Source organism: Nerophis ophidion, linkage group LG01 (assembly GCF_033978795.1).
Source record: "Nerophis ophidion isolate RoL-2023_Sa linkage group LG01, RoL_Noph_v1.0, whole genome shotgun sequence".
Classification (NCBI taxonomy): Eukaryota; Metazoa; Chordata; class Actinopteri; order Syngnathiformes; family Syngnathidae; genus Nerophis; species Nerophis ophidion.
In genome coordinates, this window is record NC_084611.1 from 10,248,215 (window position 1) to 10,272,245 (window position 24,031).

Below are 24,031 nucleotides of genomic sequence, written 5' to 3' on the forward strand. Positions count from 1 at the left end.
GACCGCCAAGCCCAAGCCCAAATCGACCGCCGAGCCCAAGCCCAAGTCGACCGCCAAGCCCAAGCCCAAGTCGACCGCCGAGCCAGAGCCCAAGTCGACCGCCGAGCCCAAGCCCAAATCGACCGCCAAGCCCAAGCCCAAATCGACCGCCAAGCCCAAGTCGACCGCCAAGCCCAAGCCCAAGTCGACCGCCAAGCCCACACCGACCGCCAACGCCTGCTACGTTGACGACGCGTCCGCCGCCTTGTCAGCCGCGGATGTGGATATTTCGTGGGCGTCCGCCACGCCAAAGATGCCGACCTAGTCGGCCACAACGTGGTCGTCCGCCACGCCCTCCTCGTCGGCCACGGTTGTGGTCTTTACGTGGTCGTCCGCCACGCCAAGAGGGTCGGCCACGGGTATGGCCGTTCCTGGGTCGCCCACCTCGGTCTTCCACGCGTCGCCGCCACCTGACTCTGCCCCGTTGGATACTGGGACACGTGGTTTTGGCGATCCACCGCCATGTCCCCCTCCTGCCCTCCCATGACTCTGAATCATTGTGGGACATCTGGTAGCTGTCCTTAATGGGGGGGGGGGCTCTGTCACGCCTGTAAATCTGGTTTTATGTTTCATCATGTTTTGTTTTGTTTTCTGGACTCTTGTTCTGTTAATTCACCTCCTGGTTCGTTTCTGTTACCATGACAACCCATTGATTTTCACCTTGCCCTCCTAGTCACGCCCCTGCTCCTAATTACCACAGCCACTACTTAAGTTATTTTCTTTCCGTCCATCAGGCCGGGAACTTCGCTTTCATCGCCTTTCATTCTTCATGCCATGCTTTTCGATTCATCCACACCAGGTAAGTTTTTGTCCGTATCTGTGCCTTTTGATAGTATATTTTGTTTGTTTATAGATAGTATTGCCATTGTGCTGGTTTTGTCCTAAGTTTTAGTATAGATTATTATCCGCCGTCGAGCGCGCTTTTTGTTTTTGCCTTATTTATCGTATTTTGAGTATAAATGAAAAACAATGTACCTGAATTCACGCCTGGCTCGTCCTGTAATCCAGTGGCCCCCAACCTTTTTGTATCTGCGGACCGGTCAACGCTTAATAATTTGTCCCGCGGCCCGGGGGGGGGGGGTCCTTTTTTTTTCTTTTTTCTTTTTTCTTTTTTTTTTTTTCTTCTTTGTCATGAAAAAGGGACGTTTTTGTCATGAAAAGGGAGGTTTTTTTTGTGCCTTGTGCACTATTTGTAAGTGTATATTGTGTTTTTTATGATGATTTAATAAAAAAATTTTCTGCGGCCCGGTGGTTGGGGACCACTGCTGTAATCCCTCTGCGTCGAAGGAACACAAACAATCCAATTCCAAGCCTGACAGATTGTAGCTGAGATAGGCACCAGCGTCCCCCCTCCACCCCAAAGGAATAAGGGGTAGAAAATGGATGGATGGGGATAACGCTAGCGCCTCATTTATCCCGTAAACTTGAGTGTGTGTGTTCAGTCTCTTCATTTACAGTCCATACAGTACAGATGCATGCATGCAAGGACTTGGCACACGTACCAGCTGTGCCCTGCCTCGTCGACATCATCATCACTCCCGCCTGTGCACATTCCACCGACCCGCCAGCGGCCGTGGAAAGGAAGGATATCACTCCCACCCCCGCCGCCACGGACCACATTAGCCCGCTCGGCCCCACCCCCTACCCCCCTCACGTCCGACGTCACGGACCTTAAAAGGGGCGCTCGCCTTCTCAGCCCGCCACTTGCGCTCCGAGCGCCGGGCTGAGCGCGTCTTCAGCCTGGGAAGATGCGGCGCACTCCTTGCAGGCGCACCGAGCCGGACCGCTCCACACACATAACGCATGATGCTTCTTCTTCTTCTTCTTTTTTTCTTCTCGCAACACCCCTTCTTTTGCCTTTTGTCCGATGCAGAGGCCGGCGGACACTTTTTCCCCCCCACACTGCAGTGAAGCTGTAAAAGTCACCCTAGGTAAGTTTTGCCGTCATTTTGCACGTAATCAAAAAAAAGAGCAAATGTTGCATTTTTGAGCATGCCCGATGATGCCGTGAGGTTCTCATCATCAGGTGCGTGTCTGCTTTACGTCATCTCGCACTCCGTGTCCGCCCCGATGCACTCGTTTTGTGCACACAGGGCTCTTTGTGCGCGCCCACGGTCCTGGCATGCACACTCATCCTCTCAAGTTTGGTTTTGTTTTTTAAAGCGAAGCCAAAAATTCCTCACCTTTTTTTTTTTGCCCCTAATGTGTTTCACACTGAAGAGGATTTTGTTTAAAAAAGATGTACAATTAGCTGCCTTTTTTTTTTTTTTTTTTTTGGTTCAAGTTCAACTAAATATAGTTAGTGCTGCAAGGGGTTCTGGGTATTTGTTATGTTAAACTCTAACATAGTTAGAGATGAATGCAGCGGTGCGAATAATTGCAGTAACCATGAAGAGGCTATGGCAGGAAAAAAGGGGACAGCGACGTAATCCAAGCATAAAATATAAAAATATAGTGTTTATTTGCATATATTTTTTTCTCATTTCTTTTTACTAGATCTTTTTCTTTATTTATGATTGTTTATTTTAATTGTTCCCTTCTCTAAACCATCTAGTCTCAATTATTCTCTCTCCTTTTTAGAACATGTTAAAATGCAGGAGGTGAACAAACTGTAATTGCTAAGCGCTACATTAAATATGCATAATAATTAGAGCTGTCCGATAGTGGCGTTGTATATTGTAGAGTCCTGTAAGAGAGTTAGTGCTGCAAGGGGTTCCGGGTATTTGTTCAAGTTCAACTAATCAGAGTTCTCAATCTATCTGTTTATTTACATATTTTTTTCCCGATTTTTTATGATATCTTTTTTTAAATTTATGATTGTTTATTCTTTGTGTATCCTGCCTCCCGCCCAAATGCAGCTGAGATAGGCTCCAGCACCCCCGGCAACCCCAAAAAGGGACAAGCGGTAGGAAATGGATGGATATTTATTTTAAATGTTCCCTTTTCTAAACCATTTAGTCTCAATTATTCTCTGTCCTTTTTAGAACATTTTCTAAAAAGGAGAGTCCCGGAAGAGTTAGTGCTGCAAGGGTTTCTGGGTATTTGTTCAAGTTAAACTAATCCAACATAGTTAGAGATGTATGCAGTGGTGCGAATAGTTGCAGTAGCCATGAAGAGGCTATGGCAGGAAAAAAAAGGGGACAGCGACGTAATCTTTGTATTTATTTATGATTGTTTATTTTAATAGTTTTCTTATCCAAACCATCCATTTTCAATTATTCTTTCTTTTTTTTGGACCATGTTACACTACAGGTGAACAAACTATAATTGCTAAGCGATATCCGATATTCCGATATTGTCCAACACTTAATCACCAATTCTGAAGAGTTAGTGCTGCAAGGGGTTCCGGGTATTTGTTCAAGTTCAACTAATCAAACATAGTTCTCAACCTATGTGTTTATTTACATATATGCTTTTCCTATTTTTTCCTATATATTTTTTTATTTATTTATGATTGTGTATTCTGGGTGTAACCCGCCTCCCGCCCAAATGCAGCTGAGATAGGCTCCAGCACCCCCGGCAACCCCAAAAAGGGACAAGCGGTAGGAAATGGATGGATGGATGGATATTTATTTTAAATGTTCCCTTTTGTAAACCATTTAGTCTCAATTATTATCTGTCCTTTTTAGAACATTTTCTAAAAAGGAGAGTCCCGGAAGAGTTAGTGCTGCAAGGGTTTCTGGGTATTTGTTCAAGTTAAACTAATCCAACATAGTTAGAGATGAATGCAGCAATGCGAATAATTGCAGTAGCCATCAAGAGGCTATGGCAGGAAAGAAGGGGACGGCGACGTAATCCAAACATAAAATATAAAAATAAAGTTCTCAATCGGTGTTTATTTACATATATTTTTCCCATTTTTTAAATACGTCTTTTTATTTATTTATGATTGTTTATTTTAATAGTTTTCTTATCCAAACCATCCATACTCAATTTTTCTCTCTCCTTTTTGGAACATGTCACACTACAGGTGAACAAACTATAATTGCCCAACTCTTAATCACCAATTCCGAAGAGTTAGTGCTGCAAGGGATTCCGGGTATTTGTTCAAGTTCAACTAATCAAACATAGTTTTCAATTTCTCTCTCCTTTTTGGAACATGTCACACTACAGGTGAACAAACTATAATTGCCCAACTCTTAATCACCAATTCCGAAGAGTTAGTGCTGCAAGGGATTCCGGGTATTTGTTCAAGTTCAACTAATCAAACATAGTTTTCAATTTTCTCTCTCCTTTTTGGAACATGTCACACTACAGGTGAACAAACTATAATTGCCCAACTCTTAATCACCAATTCCGAAGAGTTAGTGCTGCAAGGGGTTCCGGGTATTTGTTCAAGTTCAACTAATCAAAAATAGTTCTCAATCTACGTATGTGTTTATTTACATATATGTTTTCCTATATTTTTCTGTAAATGTTTTAATTTGTTTATGATTGTTTATTCTGGGTGTAACCCGCCTGCCGCCCGAATGCAGCTGAGATAGGCTCCAGCACCCCCTGCCACCCCAAAAAGGGACAAGCGGTAGAAATGGATGGATGGATGGATGGATATTTATTTTAATTGTTCCCTTTTCTAAACCATCTAGTCTCAATTATCCTCTGTCGTTTTTAGAATATGTGCTAAAAATAAGAGTCCCGGAAGAGTTAGTGCTGCAAGGGATTCTGGGTATTTGTTCAAGTTAAACTAATCCAACATAGTTAGAGATGAATGCAGCAATGCGAATAATTGCAGTAGCCATCAAGAGGCTATGGCAGGAAAAAAAGGGGACATCGACGTAATCCAAACATAAAATATAAAAATAAAGTTCTCTATCGGTGTTTATTTACATATATTTTTCCCATTTTTTTAATACGTCTTTTTATTTATTTATGATTGTTTATTTTAATAGTTTTCTTATCCAAACCATCCATACTCAATTTTTCTCTCTCCTTTTTGGAACATGTCACACTACAGGTGAACAAACTATAATTGCCCAACTCTTAATCACCAATTCCGAAGAGTTAGTGCTGCAAGGGATCCGGGTATTTGTTCAAGTTCAACTAATCAAACATAGTTTCAATTTTCTCTCTCCTTTTTGGAACATGTCACACTACAGGTGAACAAACTATAATTGCCCAACTCTTAATCACCAATTCCGAAGGGTTAGTGCTGCAAGGGATTCCGGGTATTTGTTCAAGTTCAACTAATCAAAAATAGTTCTCAATCTACGTATTTGTTTATTTACATATATGTTTTCCTATATTTTTCTGTAAATGTTTTAACTTGTTTATGATTGTTTATTCTGGGTGTAACCCGCCTGCCGCCCGAATGCAGCTGAGATAGGCTCCAGCACCCCCTGCCACCCCAAAAAGGGACAAACGGTAGGAAATGGATGGATGGATGGATATTTATTTTAATTGTTCACTTTTCTAAACCATCTAGTCTCAATTATCCTCTGTCCTTTTTAGAATATGTGCTAAAAACAAGAGTCCCGGAAGAGTTAGTGCTGCAAGGGGTTCTGGGTATTTGTTCAAGTTAAACTAATGCAACATAATTAGAGATGAAGGCAGCGGTGCAAATAATTTCAGTAGCCATCAAGAGGCTATGGCAGGAAAAAAAGGGGACATCGACTTAGTCCAAGCATAAAATATAAAAATATAGTTCTCAATCTGTGTTTATTTACATTTATTTTTTCCATTTTTTTAAATACATCTTTTTATTTATTTATGATTGTTTATTTTAATTGTTTTCTTATCCAAACCATCCATTCTCAATCAATCTCTCTCCTTTTTGGAACATGTTACACTGCAGGTGAACAAACTAATAGCTAAGCGATATCCGATATTGTCCAACTCTTAATCACCGATTCCGATATCAACCGATACCGATATATACAGTCGTGGAATTAATGTGTTAATTCTAACAAAGGCGACAGGTGATTAGATAACAAAGCCCACCTGGGCCATCCACTCACCTGTCGCTGTCCTCGAGGCCGGTCCTTGCATTTAATGGTTTCGCGGCAGCCCCACAGGCCACGCCCCCCTCCACGGTCGGAAAATGCAAACAACTCATTTAAAATGTTTATAGTGATTAATAATCGTTTTTCGGGGGGAGGGGGTTACGAAATAGCCCCGTTAATAATGCCGTGAGTTTTTCTCGGGAGGGGTAATCTGATTATTTACCTTCATACACACACACACACACACACACACACACACATTCTTGTATTTGTTAGCTTCTTAAGACCTCCGAAAAAAGAGGGCCAACCTTTCTAGATATATAAAGATTTGTATTTACAACATTAATAATAAATAGTATTACGCAAATACAAAAAAGGTAAGATTTTAGTAATTTATATTTTATTATTATTGTTTTTTTATAATTGGTTATTTTTTTCAAGTTATTACAGTATGTCTCTATATACGTATTAATTTTTGTTTTTTTTAATTAATTTTGGCCAAAGGTGGCACATTACAATTTGTTACTCACACTTGTTATTACTAGAGATGTCCGATAATGGCTTTTTTGCCGATATCTGATATCTCTTAATTACCGATACTGATATCAACCGATACCGATATATACAGTCGTGGAATTAACACATTATTATGCCTAATTTTGTTGTGATACACTGCTGGATGCATTAAACAATTTAAGAAAGTTTTCCAAAATAAAGGGATTCTGGGTATTTGTTCTGTTGTGTTTATGTTGTGTTACGGTGCGGATGTTCTCCCGAAATGTGTTTGTCATTCTTGTTTGCTGTGGGTTCACGGTGTGGGGCATATTTGTAACAGTGTTAAAGTTGTTTATACGGCCACCCTCAGTGTGACCTGTATGGCTGTTGACCAAGTATGCTTTGCATTCACTTGTGTGTGTGAAAAGCCGTAGAATTTGAGACATGCTCTCCCTGAGAGAGCATGAGGAGGTTGAGGTGGGCGGGGTTGTTTTGGGGGGTTTGTATATTGTAGCGTCCCGGAAGAGTTAGTGCTGGGAGGGGTTCTGGGTATTTGTTCTGTTGTGTTTATGTTGTGTCACGGTGCGGATGTTCTCCCGAAATGTGCTTGTCATTCTTGTTGGGTGTGGGCTCATAATGTGGCGCATATTTGTAACAGTAATAAAGTTGTTTATACGGCCACCCTCAGTGTGACCTGTATGGCTGTTGACCAAGTATGCCTTGCATTCACTTGTGTGTGTGAAAAGCCGTAGATATTATGTGATTGGGCCGGCACGCAAAGACACTGCCTTTAAGGTTTATTGGTACTCTTTACTTCTCCCTACGTCCGTGTACCACTACGTACAGCGGCGTTTTAAAAAAGTCGTAAATTTTACTTCTTGAAACCTATACCGGTAATTTCCGATATCACATTTTAAAGCATTTATCAGCCGAAAAAAATCATATCAAATACCAAATAATGAGCAGTCTCACATAAGCTTTTCAACCGTCCACATTTTTCACCCGATTCAAACCGTTCCAACGTCAAACTTTTCAGCCTACTCAGGAATCGTGGGCTTTCCCTTGAAAAATTCCCAGATTTCCCAGAGTTCCAGGTTTTCCGGGACATTTTTCAAACTGCCACCATCTCCACATTTTTTAACCGCTTCAAACCATTCCACCATCCTGGATATTCAAACTGTTGTTTTTCAAGTTAAAAAAAATTCCAGGATTTTCCACAAATCCTGGTTTTCCATGGCCCCGTTTCCACGCAGAAAGAAACCCAGGACCTTCGTGTTGTGGCATCCAAGGTTTCTCATTGGGTGGAGTTATTTTTTCCTTGCCTGGATGTAGTGGTTCTGTGGAGCCCGTTGAGGCATTGGTTATTAAAGGCCTACTGAAATCGAACACTACCAACCACGCAGTCTGATAGTTTATATATCAATGATGAAATATTAACATTGCAACACATGCCAATACGGATTTTTTAGTTGACTAAATTACAATTTTAAATTTCCCACGGAGTTTTTTGTTGAAAACGTCGCGGAAAATTGAAGGGGACGTATTAGCGTAGCACCACTAGCGGCTAAAAGTCGTCTCTTTTCATCGCGTGATTACACAGTATTCTGGACATCTGTGTTGCTGATTCTTTTGCAATTTGTTCAATTGATAATGGAGAAGTCAAAGTAGAAAAATGGAGGTGGGAAGCTTTTAGCCTTTAGCCACACAAACACAAGGTGATTCCTTGTTTAAAATTCCCGGAGGTGAAGCTTTACTATGGATCAGAGCGGTCAAGCGGACATGGATACCGACCACTTGTCAACCGGCAGGTTTCGGTGAGAAAATTGTGGTAGTAAGTCGCCTCTTCAGCGGAACTTCTGTCGTGCTGCTGCCGTTTGCTTTTACAATAGTGGTGAATATCATCATTTAAAGATGTCGGTACGTGAAAGAATCCCCCAAATAAGCTCGAAGAAGCTTTTGACAAGGGGTCCAAAGGACTATATATACATGGAAAGATCAAATATGGTAGCAAGCACGACAACAAAAAACAAAAACAAAACAACAACAACGCTATATGATAAACACAAGCCTTTAAATAGACCTCCTTTTTAGACCAGTTGATCTGCCGCTTCTTTTCTTTCTCCTATGTCCCCCCTCCCTTGTGGAGGGGGTCCGGTCCGATGACCATGGATGAAGTACTGACTGTCCAGAGTCGAGACCCAGGATGGACCGCTCGTCGGGACCCAGGATGGACCGCTCGCCTGTATCGGTTGGGGACATCTCTACACTGCTGATCCGCTTGAGATGGTTTCCTGTGGACGGGACTCTCACTGCTGTCTTGGAGCCACTATGGATTGAACTTTCACAGTATCATGTTAGACCCGCTCGACATCCATTGCTTTCGGTCCCCTAGAGGGGGGGGGGTTGCCCACATCTGAGGTCCTCTCCAAGGTTTCTCATAGTCAGCATTGTCACTGGCGTCCCACTGGATGTGAATTCTCCCTGCCCACTGGGTGTGAGTTTTCCTTGCCCTTTTGTGGGTTCTTCCGAGGATGTTGTAGTCGTAATGATTTGTGCAGTCCTTTGAGACATTTGTGATTTGGGGCTATATAAATAAACATTGATTGATTGACAAGATAATAGTACTAAAGCAAGCATACACATACATACATACATACATTCAACCATGCAAAACCCAACAGTAAACTACCCCACATAAGTCATGGTGGTTAACAGGTAAGTTGTCAGTTTCGTTTTGAAGTTGGAGAGTGGATACAGTTCTTGAGGCTCTCATTAAGCTGGTTCCAAAATCTTTGGTCCCCTGCATACGACACTGCGAGCGGTACAAGCCAGTAAACGATTTTTACCGGGTGTTGTGGGCATGCTGGGGATGGTAGATAGGAACCAAGCTACAGAGCCTAAGATTCAGCCTGTAAATGACCTAGCAAGCATTTTGATAAATATTGAACTCTTGTCAGTCTTAAGAGATGATATTTATGAAATAGATGACGAGTGGGGGCATTAAACTTGGGCCGTATAATTTTCTTTTGCATGGATTCTAATTTGTGAAGGTAGGTAGGGAAGGTACCCGTGGACACACCCCACCGACTATCAGGTACTATAAAATCTCAATAAAACACCAGCAACACAATAGAAAGATAAGGGATTTCCCAGAATTATCCTAGTAAATGTGTCTAAAAACATCTGGATCGCTCACAATGCAATCGCCTTTTTTTTTTTTAAACTTTATTTTATTTTTTTCTAGTCCTTCGCTATCAATATCGTCAGCCACGAATCATTCATCCTCGCTTAAATTAATGGGGAAATTGTTGTTTTCTCGGTCCGAATAGCTCTTTTTGTTGGAGGCTCCCGTTATAAACAACGTGAGGACGTGAGGAGCCCTCACACCGGTGACATCATCGTCTGCGACTTCCGGTAAAGGCAAGGCTTTTTTTATCAGCACCAAAAGTTGCAAACTTTATCGTGGATGTTCTCTACTAAATCCTTTCAGCAAAAATATGGCAATATCGCGAAACTTTCCCTGTGCAAATAAAACACATCTGTCAGGCTTGTCCCTGACGGTTTTGTTTTGTTTTAGTTTTTCCTCGATTTGGCCATCAATTTTAAAGCTAAATTAAGCCTCTCCGCCATAGTCGTCTCTGAGGGGTTCGAATTTGGCTGGATTATTCTGTCGGGTTGGGTTTGCGACGAACCCCAAGATGCAGAGATGGTGGCAGGCATTGAGGAAGAAAACATGATTTAATTTCCAAAAATATAAACATGGAAGGCAAAACACAAACTAGAAAACTGGAGACAGGTAGCAGGAACAAGAACCGAACCAAGGAACAGCTCGCCAGCGACGAGGGAACCAGGGAGAACTGGAGACAGAAAGCAGTCCACGGCAAAAGTCTTAATGACAATAATCCAGCTCTGACTGGAGGACAAAGCAGGTTTAAATAGGAGTGGGCTGATTGACACCAGGTGTGGCCAGGTGCCAATCAGCCGCAGCTCAGGGAGAAAAGTGCTGAAACAAAGAAATATTGCACCCCCCACTTTTCCTGGTATTTTCTTTGTGTAGTGAGTCTTATTCTGCCTTGTGTAGTTTATTTTTTATTTTTTAAAAAGACAGTTCACCATGCCGTCGTGTTATTATTTGTTGGCAACCTGTGTTGGAAACACAAAACGACACATACACAGGTCTCAACTTTCTGGCTTACTGATATCTGCTCCTTCTCGTTCAAAAGTCCGAAGGAAGAGGAAGTAACAAATATTCAATTATATAACAATAATAATAAATTAAATCCCGGATAGTCGAACCTCGGATTCAGGAGGAACAGTGTGGTTTTCGTCCTGGTCGTGGAACTGTGGACCAGATCTATACTCTGGGCAGGGTCCTTGAGGGTGCATGGGAGTTTGCCCAACCAGTCTACATGTGCTTTGTGGACTTGGAGAAGGCAAGTGTGGTTTTTGTCCCGGTCGTGGAACTGTGGACCAGATCTATACTCTGGGCAGGGTCCTTGAGGGTGCATGGGAGTTTGCCCAACCAGTCTACATGTGCTTTGTGGACTTGGAGAAGGCATTCGACCGTGTCCCTCGGGAAGTCCGGTGAGGAGTGCTCAGAGAGTATGGGGTATCGGACGGTCTTATTGTGGCGGTCCGCTCCCTGTATGATCAGTGCCAGAGCTTGGTCCGCATTGCCGGCAGTAAGTCGAACACATTTCCAATGAGGGTTGGACTCCGCCAAGGCTGTCCTTTGTCACCGATTCTGTTCATTAGTTTTATGGACAGAATTTCTAGGCGCAGTCAAGGCGTTGAGGGGTTCCGGTTTGGTGGCCGCAGGACTAGGTTTCTTCTTTTTGCAGATGATGTGGTCCTGGCCAGGATCTTCAACTCTCACTGGATCGGTTCTCAGCCGAGTGTGAAGCGACCGGGATGAGAATCAGCAACTCCAAGTCCGAGTAAATGGTTCTCGCCCGGAAAAGGGTGGAGTGCCATCTCCGGGTTGGGGAGGAGACCCTGACCTAAGCGGACAAGTTCAAGTACCTCGGAGTGTTGTTCACGAGTGAGGGAAGAGTGGATCGTGAGATCGACAGGCGGATCGGTGCGGCGTCTTCAGTAATGCGGTCGCTGTATCGATCCGTAGTGGTGAACAAGGAGCTGAGCCGGAAGGCAAAGCTCTCAATTTACCAGTCCGATCTCTGTTCCCATCCTCACCTATGGTCATGAGCTTTGGGTTATGACCAAAAGGACAGGATCACGGGTACAAGCGGCCGAAATGAGTTTCCTCCCCCGGGTGGCGGGGCTCTCCCTTAGAGATTTGGGTGAGAAGCTCTGTCATCCGGGAGGAACTCAAAGTAAAGCCGCTGCTCCTCCACATGGAGAGGAGCCAGATGAGGTGGTTCGGGCATCTGGTCTGGATGCCACCCGAACGCCCATATATATATGTGTATATATACATTTATACATACTTCTACAGAATTCGGAGGTCTCAAGCTTGCCAAGTATGATCGTATGTGGTAATCCTAACCCCTTTTCCCATATTTTAGATTCCACAAAAATAATAACAAATAATTTTGGGTACGCAAAACCCTGGTGTGACATCCCATAAAGTCAGGCCTTCAAAGTAAAAGCCACTAAAATAACATGGTCGTACCACATTAGGCCGCTCCCCCCGCGGCTGAAAGCATTGTCTTTCCCCTCATAGTGTTTCCCTTTTTCCCCTATTTTTTAGGAAAATGCCACTATATTGGGGTTTTTTTCTATTTCATCTTTGGCTGCCGACGAAGGATCTGCAACATCTGTTTTACAGCAAGAAGAGCATTAGCCACTAAAAAACGGTGTGATGGTGATGTGTCGTTAGTGGGTGGAAAAGTGCAATTAAAAAGCAATTCACTCGGTACTAACTGGCTGCTTTGATGGGAGACTCATTTGTGAGTGTTTGCTTTTGTTTTCTAACACTTTCACACTAGCGGTCAAAAAGTGAAACCTGGTAGTCCAACCACACGTTTTCTAATCGCTAATCTTCGGACTAATACTCTAAAGACTAATCTTTTGACACCTTTTTGTAATAGTCAGTGTGGAGTTTGCCCTCGGACTACCACACGCTGCCAGGAGAGCCCGGAATTCAGGGTGTAACACTGTTTTATTTTCATAAAACTAATAAAGGCGACAGGTGATTAGATAACAAGGCCCACCTGGGCCATACACTCACCTGTCACTGTCTTTGAGGCTTGTCCTTGCACTATCCTGTTCTGCTGCAGGCCCGCAGGCCACGTCCCCTCCACATACCTCCACCTGCAGACTCAGGTCAGCTAGCCATCCGGCAGCGCCTACTCCCCCACCGTGTGGGAGGAGGAGAGGAAGTCAGCCACGGCCATCTGCGCCCCCGGTCTGAAAATGTAGAGATTGCCCTCTAGTGGGTTCTTTGGACCACCACATGCTGCCAGGAGAGCCCGGAATTCAGGGTATAACACTGTTTTATTTTCATAAAAATCAATAGGCTTCTCCACCAGAGTCCGCTCATCAGCACTTCCAACTCCAACACCGTCTCTCGCTCCGGCTGCTGCTAATAAAGGCGACAGGTTATTAGATAACAAGGTCCACCTGGGCCATACACTCACCTGTCACTGTCTTTGAGGCTTGTCCTTGCACTATCCTGTTCTGCTGCAGGCCCGCAGGCCACGTCCCCTCCACATACCTCCACCTGCAGACTCAGGTCAGCTAGCCATCCGGCAGCGCCTACTCCCCCACCGTGTGGGAGGAGGAGAGGAAGTCAGCCACGGCCATCTGCGCCCCCGGTCTGAAAATGTAGAGATTGCCCTCTAGTGGGTTCTTTGGACCACCACACGCTGCCAGGAGAGCCCGGAATTCAGGGTATAACACTGTTTTATTTTCATAAAAATCAATAGGCTTCTCCACCAGAGTCCGCTCATCAGCACCTCCAACTCTAACACCGTCTCTCGCTCCGGCTGCTGCTAATAAAGGCGACAGGTGATTAGATAACAAGGCCCACCTGGGCCATCCACTCACCTGTCGTTGTCTTTGAGGCTTGTCCTTCCACTATCCTGTTTCGCGGCAGGCCCGCAGGCCACGTCCCCTCCACATACCTCCACCTGCAGACTCAGGTCGGTTAGCCGTCCGGCCACACCTACTCCCCCACCGTGTGGGAGGAGGAGAGGAAGTCAGCCATGGCCATCTGCGCCTCGGTCTGAAAATGTAGAGGTTGCCCTCTTGTGGGTTCTTCGGACCACCACACACTGCCAGGAGAGCCCGGAATTCAGGGTGTAACACTGTTTTATTTTCATAAAACTAATAAAGGCGACAGGTGATTAGATAACAAGGCCCACCTGGGCCATCCACTCACCTGTCGCTGTCTTTGAGGCTTGTCCTTGCACTATACTGTTCCGCGGCAGGCACGCAGGCCACGTCCCCTCCACCTGCAGACTCAGGTCAGCTAGCCATCCGGCAGCGCCTACTCCCCCACCGTGTGGGAGGAGGAGAGGAAGTCAGCCACGGCCATCTGCGCCCCCGGTCTGAAAATGTAGAGATTGCCCTCTAGTGGGTTCTTTGGACCACCACACGCTGCCAGGAGAGCCCGGAATTCAGGGTATAACACTGTTTTATTTTCATAAAAATCAATAAGCTTCTCCACCAGAGTCCGCTCATCAGCACTTCCAACTCCAACACCGTCTCTCGCTCCGGCTGCTGCTAATAAAGGCGACAGGTTATTAGATAACAAGGCCCACCTGGGCCATACACTCACCTGTCACTGTCTTTGAGGCTTGTCCTTGCACTATCCTGTTCTGCTGCAGGCCCGCAGGCCACGTCCCCTCCACATACCTCCACCTGCAGACTCAGGTCAGCTAGCCATCCGGCAGCGCCTACTCCCCCACCGTGTGGGAGGAGGAGAGGAAGTCAGCGTCTCATTCCGCGTCTCATTCCGGCTGCTGCTAATAAAGACGACAGGTGATTAGATAACAAGGCCCACCTGGGCCATCCACTCACCTGTCGCTGTGTTCGAGGCCGGTCCTTGCACACCCTGTTCTGCGGCTGACCAGCAGGCCACGCCAGTCCTCCACATGGGAAGCTGTCGGGCCGCGCCTATTCCCCCCACCGTGTGGGAGTGGGAGAGGAAGTTAGCCATGGCCATCTGCACCCCCGGTCTGTGGATCACTCTGATAATGTAGAGGTTGCCCTCTAGTGGGTTCTTCGGACCACCACTCACTGCCAGGAGAGACCAAAACTGTTTTATTTTCATAAAAATAAATAGGCTTCTGCTTTCCAGCACAATGTCTTTTCCTCCTCCGTCCGCTCATCAGCACCTCCAACTCTAACATAGTGTCTCGTCCCGGCTGCTGCTAATAAAGGCGACAGGTGATTAGATAACAAGGCCCACCTGGGCCATCCACTCACCTGTCGCTGTGTTCGAGGCCCGTCCTTGCACACCCTGTTCTGCGGCTGACCAGCAGGCCACGCCCCTCCTCCACATGGGAAGCTGTCCGGCCGCGCCTATTCCCCCCACCGTGTGGGAGTGGGAGCGGAAGTTAGCCATGGCCATGTGCACCCCCGGTCTGTGGATCACTCTGAAAATTTAGAGGTTGCCCTCTAGTGGGTTCTTCGGACCACCACTCACTGCCAAGAGAGCCTGAAACTGTTTTATTTTCATAAAAATCAGTAGGCTTCTGCTTTCCAGCACAATGTCTTTTCCTCTTCCGTCCGCTCATCAGCACCTCCAACTCTAACAAAGTGTCTCGTCCCGGCTGCTGCTAATAAAGGCGACAGATAACAAGGCCCACCTGGGCCATCCACTCACCTGTCTCTGTGTTCGAGGCCGGTCCCTGCACACCCTGTTAGGTAAAACATAAAAACAATAAATTAATATATGACATTCTAACAATAAAATGAAATATATTTGTCACTTTATTCAGGTTATTTTGAATTAGACAAGAAAGTAATATGTTTTAAACATAATTCAAATTCAAAAGTGATTAATCAGATTTTTTTGAAGGAGCAGCTCCGCATCGTGTACGGACATACTTTAGCGGCGCCAGCTGTTCGCCGGAGGACCCCGAACAAATATGTTGTCAGCAGTAAAAAGACACGTCGACTAAAACAATTGCCAGATTTCAAAGCTTTATTACCTCGACTAATCACGGCAGAGTTGCACTCTTCAATAACGGAACTTGCTATTGTTTACTTTTAATAGCGACAGAGAACATGTGGCTTCATTTTAATTAGAAGCAATTCGTGGATCCGCTGAAGTGTACACGACCGCGCTGAGGGGCAAATGACGGCCTCTGTGGGGGGTCTCTCAGTAATTATAGCGGCTGTTGGCGTTCTATTGATGGGCAGCGAACACGCGGCAGCCATAGGCGCTTTTTGTCAAAGAGGAAATCGACGAATTAGCGGCGAGCCGGTGATTGACAAGTGGCTACCGTGCAATCATCGATGGGAAGTCATGCAAACCAGGGTCCTGTAGGAGGACAGTCGATGCTGATCAGCAACATGGCGTGCACGATCCACTGTAGCATGACAGGATTGATGTTTTGTCCTCGTTCTTCTTGCAGCAACCAGACGAGTCTGTGCTGATTGATCGGAACTTTTATTATTGCACAGTTCAGTACATATTCCGTACGATGGACCACTAAATGGTAACACCCGAATAAGTTTTTCAACTTGTTTAAGTCGGGGGCCCATGTTTATCAATTCGTGGTAAATTCATGGCTTTGGGTTTTATCAGCAACTAAATATCTAAATCTGGAATCCCCAAACTTTTGGCCCCGGAAGAGGCCGCATTGGGTTAAAAAAATGTGGTCAGGGGGTCGGTCTATGTAAGACCTTGGCAAAATACGGCCCATTATCAATCAATCAATCAATTAATCAATGTTTATTCATATAGCCCTAAATCACAATTGTCTCAAAGGGCTGCACAAGCCACAACAACATCTGTGGATCAGCGCCCACATAAGGGCAAGGAAAAACTCACAACCCAGTGGGACGTCAATGAGAAAGACTAGAAGAAACCTTGGAGAGGACCGAAAATGTGGGTAAGCCCTGGCACCCCTCTAGGGGAGACCCGATGCAATGGACTTCGAGTGAAAGTCCAATCCATAGTGGAACTAATATAATAGTGAGAGTCCAGCCCATAGTGGATCTAGCATAATATTGTGAAAGTCCAGTCCGTAGTGGATCTAACATGATAGTGGGAGTCCAGTCCATAGTGGATCTAACATAATAGTGAGAGTCCAGTCCATAGTGGATCTAACATGATAGTGAGAGTCCAGTCAATAGTGGATCTAACATGATAGTGAGAGTCCAGTCCATAGTGGATCTAACATGATAGTGAGAGTCCAGTCCATAGTGGATCTAACATAATAGTCAGAGTCCAGTCCATAGTGGATCTAACATAATAGTGAGAGTCCAGTCCATAGTGGATCTAACATGATAGTGAGAGTCCAGTCCATAGTGGATCTAACATGATAGTGAGAGTCCAGTCCATAGTGGATCTAACATAATAGTGAGAGTCCAGTCCATAGTGGATCTAACATGATAGTGAGAGTCCAGTCAATAGTGGATCTAACATAATAGTGAGAGTCCAGTCCATAGTGGATCTAGCATAATAATGTGAGAGTCCAGTCCATAGTGGATCTAACATGATAGTGAGAGTCCAGTCAATAGTGGATCTAACATAATAGTGAGAGTCCAGTCCATAGTGGATCTAACATAATATTGTGAAAGTCCAGTCCATAGTGGATCTAACATAATAGTGAGAGTCCAGTCAATAGTGGATCTAACATAATAGTGAGAGTCCAGTCCATAGTGGATCTAGCATAATAATGTGAGAGTCCAGTCCATAGTGGATCTAACATGATAGTGAGAGTCCAGTCAATAGTGGATCTAACATAATAGTGAGAGTCCAGTCCATAGTGGATCTAACATAATATTGTGAAAGTCCAGTCCATAGTGGATCCAGCATAACATTGTGAAAGTCCAGTCCATAGTGGATCTAACATGATATCAATCATCAATCAATCAATGTTTATTTATATAGCCCCAAATCACAAATGTCTCAAAGGACTGCACAAATCATTACGACTACAACATCCTCGGAAGAACCCACAAAAGGGCAAGGAAAACTCACACCCAGTGGGCAGGGAGAATTCACATTCAGTGGGACGCCAGCGACAATGCTGACTATGAGAAACCTTGGAGAGGACCTCAGATGTGGGCAACCCCCCCCCTCTAGGGGACCGAAAGCAATGGATGTCGAGCGGGTCTAACATGATACTGTGAAAGTTCAATCCATAGTGGCTCCAAGACAGCAGTGAGAGTCCCGTCCACAGGAAACCATCTCAAGCGGATCAGCAGCGTAGAGATGTCCCCAACCGATACAGGCGAGCGGTCCATCCTGGGTCCCGACGAGCGGTCCATCCTGGGTCTCGACTCTGGACAGTCAGTACTTCATCCATGGTCATCGGACCGGACCCCCTCCACAAGGGAGGGGGGGACATAGGAGAAAGTAAGAGTCCAGTCCATAGTGGATCTAACATAATAGTGAGAGTCCAGTCCATAGTGGATCTAGCATAATATTGTGAAAGTCCAGTCCATAGTGGCTCCAACATAATAGTGAGAGTCCAGTCCATAGTGGATCTAACATAATATTGTGAAAGTCCAGTCCATAGTGGATCCAACATAATAGTGAGAGTCCAGTCCATAGTGGATCTAACATAATATTGTGAAAGTCCAGTCCATAGTGGATCTAACATGATAGTAAGAGTCCAGTCCATAGTGGATCTAACATAATAGTGAGAGTCCAGTCAATATTGGATCTAACATAATAGTGAGAGTCCAGTCCATAGTGGATCTAGTATAGTATTGTGAAAGTCCAGTCCATAGTGGCTCCAACATAATAGTGAGAGTCCAGTCCATAGTGGCTCCAACATAATAGCGAGAGTCCAGTCCATAGTGGATCTAACATAATAGTGTGAGAGTCCAGTCCGTAGTGGATCTAACATAATAGTGAGAGTCCAGTCCATAGTGGATCTAACATAATATTGTGAAAGTCCAGTCCATAGTGGATCCAACATAATAGTGAGAGTCCAGTCCATAGTGGATCTAACATAATATTGTGAAAGTCCAGTCCATAGTGGATCCAGCATAACATTGTGAAAGTCCAGTCCATAGTGGATCTAACATGATAGTAAGAGTCCAGTCCATAGTGGATCTAACATAATAGTGAGAGTCCAGTCAATAGTGGATCTAACATAATAGTGAGAGTCCAGTCCATAGTGGATCTAACATAATATTGTGAAAGTCCAGTCCATAGTGGATCTAACATAATAGTGAGAGTCCAGTCCATGGTGGATCTAACATAATATTGTGAAAGTCCAGTCCATAGTGGATCCAACATAATAGTGAGAGTCCAGTCCATAGTGGATCTAACATAATATTGTGAAAGTCCAGTCCATAGTGGATCCAGCATAACATTGTGAAAGTCCAGTCCATAGTGGATCTAACATGATAGTAAGAGTCCAGTCCATAGTGGATCTAACATAATAGTGAGAGTCCAGTCAATAGTGGATCTAACATAATAGTGAGAGTCCAGTCCATAATGGATCTAACATAATATTGTGAAAGTCCAGTCCATAGTGGATCTAACATAATAGTGAGAGTCCAGTCCATATAAGTTATTTGTATACTCTAGACTCTAGCCATTCCAGAGTACTGGAACCTGAATAGAAAACGCTCTATAGTCCGCAGACTTTTTTGGGGCTTTGGGAATCAAGCCGGTATTCTTTGACCGCAGATTTCTTGCCGGGACATATGGTACAATACAATCGGCAAGATAGGATGGAGCTAGACCGTGTAGTATTTTATACGTAAGTAGTAAAACCTTAAAGGAAATACTCACAACCCAGTGGGAAGTCGATGAGAAAGACTATGACAAACCTTGGAGAGGACCGCAAATGTTGGTAACCCCCCACCCCCCTCTAGGGAAGACCCTATGCAATGGACGTCAAGTGGGTCTGGCATGATATCGTGAAAGTCCAGTCCATAGTGGATCTAACATAATAGTGAGAGTCCAGTCCATAAAATGTATTTGTATACTCTAGACTCTAGCCATTCCAGAGTACTGGAGCCCGAATAGAAAACGCGCTATAGTCCGCAGACTTTTTTGGGGCTTTGGGAATCAAGCCGGAGTCTTTTGAACGCAGATTTCTTGCCGGGACATATGGTACAATACTATCGGCAAGATAGAATGGAGCTAGACCGTGTAGTATTTTATACGTAAGTAGTAAAACCTTAAAGGAAATACTCACAACCCAGTGGGACGTCGATGAGAAAGACTATGACAAACCTTGGAAAGGATCGCAAATCTGGGTAAGCCCTGGCCCCCCTCTAGGGGGAGACCCGATGTAATGGACGTCGAGTGTGTCTGGCTTAATATTGTGAAAGTCCAGTCCATAGTGGATCTAACATAATAGTGAGAGTCCAGTCCATAAAACTTATTTGTATAATCTAGACTCTAGCCATTCCAGAGTACTGGAGCCCGAATAGAAAACGCTCTATAGTCCGCAGACTTTTTTGGGGCTTTGGGAATCAAGCCGGTATTCTTTGAACGCAGATTTCTTGCCGGGACATACGGTACAATACTATCGGCAAGATAGGATGGAGCTAGACCGTGTAGTATTTTATACGTAGGTAGTAAAACCTTAAAGAAAATACTCACAACCCAGTGGGACGTCGATGAGAAAGACTATGACAAACCTTGGAGAGGACCGCAAATCTGGGTAAGCCCTGGCCCCCCTCTAGGGGAGACCTGATGCAATGGACGTCGAGTGGGTCTGGCATAATATTGTGAAAGTCCAGTCCATAGTGGATCTAACATACTAGTGAGAGTCCAGTCCATATAAGTTATTTATATACTCTAGACTCTGGCCATTCCAGAGTACTGGAGCCCGAATAGAAAACGCTCTATAGTCCGCAGACTTTTTTTGGGCTTTGGGAATCAAGAAGGTGTTCTTTGAACGCAGATTTCTTGCCGGGACATATGGTACAATACTATCGGCAAGATAGGATGGAGCTAGACCGTGTAGTATTTAATACGTAAGTAGTAAAACCTTAAAGGAAATACTCAGGACGTCGATGAGAAAGACTATGACAAACCTTGGAAAGGATCGCAAATCTGGGTAAGCCCTGGCCCCCCTCTAGGGGAGACCTGATGCAATGGACGTCGAGTGGGTCTGGCATAGTATTGTGAAAGTCCAGTCCATAGTAGATCTAACATAATAGTGAGAGTCCAGTCCATAAAACTAATTTGTATATTCTCGACTCTAGCCATTCCAGAGTACTGGAGCCCGAATAGAAAACGCTCTATAGCCCGCAGACTTTTTGGGGGCTTTGGGAATCAAGCCGGTGTTCTTTGAACGCAGATTTCTTGCCGGGACATATGGTACAATACTATTGGCAAGATAGAATGGAGCTAGACCGTGTAGTATTTTATACGTAAGTAGTAAAACCTTAAAGGAAATACTCACAACCCAGTGGGACGTCGATGAGAAAGACTATGACAAACCTTGGAGAGGATCGCAAATCTGGGTAAGCCCTGGCCCCCCTCTAGGGGAGACCTGATGCAATGGACGTCGAGTGGGTCTGGCATAATATTGTGAAAGTCCAGTCCATGGTGGATCTAACATAATAGTGAGAGTCCAGTCCATAAAACGTATTCGTATACTCTAGACTCTAGCCATTCCAGAGTACTGGAGCGCAAATAGAAAACGCTCCTATAGCCCGCAGACTTTTTTTGGGCTTTGGGAATCAAGAAGGTGTTCTTTGAACGCAGATTTCTTGCCGGGACATATGGTACAGTACAATTGGCAAGATAGAATGGAGTTAGACCGTGTAGTATTTTATACGTAAGTAGTAAAACCTTAAAGGAAATACTCAGGACGTCGATGAGAAAGACTATGACAAACCTTGGAGAGGACCGCAAATCTGGGTAAGCCCTGGCCCCCCTCTAGGGGAGACCCTATGCAATGGACGTTGATTGGGTCTGGCATAATATTGTGAAAGTCCAGTCCATAGTGGATCTAACATAAAAGTGAGAGTCCAGTCCATAAAACTCATTTGTATACTCAAGACTCTAGTCATTCCAGAGTACTGGAACCTGAATAGAAAACGCTCTATAGTCCGCAGACTTTTTTGGGGCTTTGGGAATCAAGCCGGAGTTCTTTGAACGCAGATTTCTTGCCGGTACAATACTATCGGCAAGATAGGATGGAGCTAGACCGTGTAGTATTTTATACTTAGGTAGTAAAACCTTAAAGTCACATCTTAAGTGCACAGGAAGCCAGTATAGGCGTAACATGATCAAATGAATGAAAACCGGGGTAATGTAGATCCATTCTGGTCTTCCATGGCGTTATCCCGATACTATTGTTGTTCTCAAAATGTGGTGGTGATATCAATGACTTGGTGATCTCAGCCTCTACAGCGTTTCTGCTTTTAAGCCTTCAGCTCTTTCACGGCTTTACATCAAAGTCTAGCACTGATGTTGACAACATCCGGAAAAAAAACAATAACAAACATCAGAGGCCCAATTAAAAAAATGGACCTTAGGTCCTTTTTGTAGATCTCAAATTGATGAGTGTGAGCCCCGGGATAAAAAGCCATTAAGTTGTGTCCTCAGGATGGAAATCTCACAAAACGTCTCGGAAGAGAGCGACTCACCTGCTTCAATACCTGGGGGCGAGGCCGCTGGTCACTTGTTTTCCTTCTTCAAAGAAAACCGATTCCATTAGCACTTTGAACGTTTCTTTTAAAAAGTCCCGCGCAACTTCTAAGGGTCCATTAGGGATGTAACACCACATGTATTCTTTGTCCCATATTTTGGTGCGATTGATTATATGTTGGCCCTGTGCTGAGGGGGCGACTTGTGGTCAGGGGGTCGGTCTATGTAAGACCTGGGCAAAATACGGCCCATTATCAATCAATCAATCAATTAATCAATGTTTGTTCTTATAGCCCTAAATCACAATTGTCTCAAAGGGCTGCACAAGCCACAACAACATCTGTGGATCATCGCCCACATAAGGGCAAGGAAAAACTCACAACCCAGTGGGACGTCAATGAGAAAGACTAGAAGAAACCTTGGAGAGGACCGAAAATGTGGGTAAGCCCTGGCACCCCTCTAGGGGAGACCCGATGCAATGGACTTCGAGTGAAAGTCCAATCCATAGTGGAACTAACATAATAGTGAGAGTCCAGTCCATAGTGGATCTAACATGATAGTGGGAGTCCAGTCCATAGTGGATGTAACATAATAGTGAGAGTACAGTCTATAGTGGATCTAACATGATAGTGGGAGTCCAGTCCATAGTGGATCTAACATAATAGTGAGAGTCCAGTCCATAGTGGATCTAGCATAATATTGTGAAAGTCCAGTCCATAGTGGATCTAACATAATAGTGAGAGTCCAGTCCATAGTGGATCTAACATGATAGTGGGAGTCCAGTCCATAGTGGATGTAACATAATAGTGAGAGTACAGTCTATAGTGGATCTAACATGATAGTGAGAGTCCAGTCCATAGTGGATCTAGCATAATATTGTGAAAGTCCAGTCCATAGTGGATCTAGCATAATATTGTGAAAGTCCAGTCCATAGTGGATCTAACATGATAGTGAGAGTCCAGTCAATAGTGGATCTAACATAATAGTGAGAGTCCAGTCCATAGTGGATCTAGCATAATATTGTGAAAGTCCAGTCCATAGTGGATCTAACATAATAGTGAGAGTCCAGTCCATAGTGGATCTAGCATAATATTGTGAAAGTCCAGTCCATAGTGGATCTAACATAATAGTGAGAGTCCTGTCAATAGTGGATCTAGCATAATATTGTGAAAGTCCAGTCCATAGTGGATCTAACATGATAGTGGGAGTCCAGTCCATAGTGGATCTAACATGATAGTGGGAGTCCAGTCCATAGTGGATCTAACATAATAGTGAGAGTACAGTCTATAGTGGATCTAACATGATAGTGAGAGTCCAGTCCATAGTGGATCTAACATAATAGTGAGAGTCCAGTCCATAGTGGATCTAGCATAATATTGTGAAAGTCCAGTCCATAGTGGATCTAACATGATAGTGGGAGTCCAGTCCATAGTGGATCTAACATAATAGTGAGAGTCCAGTCCATAGTGGATCTAACATGATAGTGGGAGTCCAGTCCATAGTGGATCCAACATAATAGTGAGAGTCCAGTCTATAGTGGATCTAACATAATAGTGAGAGTCCAGTCCATAGTGGATGTAACATAATAGTGAGAGTCCAGTCTATAGTGGATCTAACATGATAGTGAGAGTCCAGTCCATAGTGGATCTAACATAATAGTGAGAGTCCAGTCCATAGTGGATCTAGCATAATATTGTGAAAGTCCAGTCCATAGTGGATCTAACATGATAGTGGGAGTCCAGTCCATAGTGGATCTAACATAATAGTGAGAGTCCAGTCTATAGTGGATCTAACATGATAGTGAGAGTCCAGTCAATAGTGGATCTAACATAATAGTGAGAGTCCAGTC

The 24,031-nt window shown here is 44.4% G+C and overlaps 1 protein-coding gene across 1 annotated transcript in view; it reads left to right on the forward strand.

The window, feature by feature from the left end:
* Positions 1-1,763: 1,763 nt before the first annotated feature.
* npffr2a (neuropeptide FF receptor 2a) overlaps positions 1,764-24,031 on the forward strand; it is a 100,119-nt gene continuing 77,851 nt past the window's right edge. The window contains exon 1 of the mRNA XM_061895945.1: positions 1,764-1,970. The gene's annotated coding sequence lies outside the window, so the exon portion shown is untranslated. The remainder of the gene's footprint in view (positions 1,971-24,031) is intronic.